Source organism: Malurus melanocephalus, unplaced genomic scaffold (assembly GCF_030028575.1).
Source record: "Malurus melanocephalus ecotype Western Australia unplaced genomic scaffold, MMel_1.1 scaffold_664, whole genome shotgun sequence".
NCBI classification, from domain to species: Eukaryota; Metazoa; Chordata; class Aves; order Passeriformes; family Maluridae; genus Malurus; species Malurus melanocephalus.
Window position 1 is genome coordinate 222,275 of NW_026623896.1, and position 2,002 is coordinate 224,276.

The 2,002-nt window shown below is 49.2% G+C and overlaps 1 pseudogene; it reads left to right on the forward strand.

The window, feature by feature from the left end:
- Positions 1–2,002, forward strand: part of LOC130584075 (exocyst complex component 1-like) — a 16,722-nt pseudogene that overhangs the window by 7,343 nt on the left and 7,377 nt on the right.

A 2,002-nucleotide genomic window follows, 5' to 3' on the forward strand; every position in this document is an offset into this window, starting at 1 on the left:
TCCATCCCTCAAAAGCCTGGGAAATCGGAATATTCTGGGACAGTCRGGCAGGGGGATGCCACTGTGAGAAGGTTTTCCCAAAATGTCTTTCCAAAGAGATCTTCCCACACMCCTTCTCCTTAGCCCTCAGGGATGCAGGAGAAATCCAGGCTCCCAAAATCCCTCTGGGGCCATTCATTAGGTCCTCAGGCCTGGAGATTTTTCCTTTAGGCTTTCTTATTTTATTTTGGGGGTTGTTGATCTGTTTGCAACCTAAAATCCCAGGATAAACCCCAATCCCTTGATCCTTTGATTGACAATTTCAAGTGCTGGTTTGGCAGTTTAAAAGATTTGGTGGATGAGATCCCTGTGGGCAGAAATCCCATGGATTTCCTTCTGTGGAAAGGARCAATTCCCAAATCTTTAGTGTTTCCTTTCCCAAATCTTCAGTGTTTTCTTTCAAACAGTGGCTCTGGGAAGGGAAGCAGGAGGGAATTGTAGGATTTCCATCCTTGGACACTCAGACCTCGGCTGGACACATCCCTGAGCAAACTTCTCCACCTGGATCTGCTCCAAACCTGGAGTGGGTGCAGTGTCCTGGTACCACAGAGCCTGGAAAATCCTTCTTTTCCATTGCATCCCCCCCTCCCCCGAGGCAGATCCACTCCTGGTGCTCGGATTCCCAGAGTGTTCCTCCACAAGGAGCTCTTCTCCCCTGTTTTCTCCTGATCTCCAGTTTTTATCTGGAGAATCCCACATCCTCCTGAGGGGTCAGCTCCAAATGGTTCCAGGATAATGGGAATAAAACTTGAGTTCCAAGTGCTTCAGCTTGGAATGTCCCTCTCAAATGTGGAACTGGGAATTGTAGAAATTTGGAAATTTCAGAAATCTGGAATTTTCAAGAATCCAGCAATTTCTGAACTGGAAGCTCTGGGTGACAACAAAACTTTCCAAGGCTACTTTATATTAGTTTTTCTGTCGTTTCTGTCCCTTTAGGGCAATTCCCAGGTCTGGGCTCTTGGCCACCCCATTGGCACCATGGCTGCCCCGAGCCATGGACCCCACCACGAGGAGCTGCTGCCCTACACCCCCCTTTATGGCCTGGCTGAGGAACATCAACCCAAATCTGTTCTGGGACCTCTCCAAGGTAGGGCTGAAACTCCCAATGGACCCTGCAAACCATTCCCTGCCCAAACCCCACGGCAGCCGCCCACTCRCTCTCCCCTGCCACAGCTGGGCAGAGGRGAGGGGAAAAAAATTAACAAAAGGGTCATGAGTTGGGATAAGGACTGGGAGAAAACATCCCACGGGCAAAACGGGCTCAGCTTAGCGTAGAAAAGTGAATAATTGTTGACAGTCAGGGGAGGATAATGAGAAATTAAATAAACCCTTTAGACATGTTTTCTTTCCCCAAGCCCTTCCTCCTTCCCACCAACAGTGCAGGGAACAGTGTGTGAGGGGTTTGGTCCGTTCATCACCAGGATCTTCTGCTGCTGCTGCTCAGGGAGAGGAGTCTTTCCCCTTTCTCCATTCCTGGAAGTGTTTCAGACCGTGTTGGACAGGGCTTGGAGCACCCTGGGCTGGTGGAAGGTGTCCCTGCCCRTGGCATGGGGCTGGAATGAGGTGGTTTTGTGGCGGCTCCCAGCCCAAAGCATTCCATGATTTTATGATTCTGTAAAGCCTGGTCCATATTTCATCTGAGGTTCCTCAGACACCTTTCCCTGCAGGGAAAAGCCTGTCCATGAGACAGAGGGAATTCATGACAATATTTATGGGATGGTTTCACAGCGAGCTGACTGTGGGGCTGTGGTGTCCCAAGGYGCTCATTTCCACCAAAATCACTGGATCTGACTCAAAATATTCCACTCAGGTGTTTCCAAAGATAAAAAGAGAAACTGATCTGTCTCCTCTGCAAGTTTTTAAGGCCCAGGAGTCAYATTTTCCCTCAGCAAAACAAAGGGATGTAATGGAAATTTCCAGGCCAGTTTGGCCCAGTTTGAAGGTCAGGCTGGTGTGTTTTGTC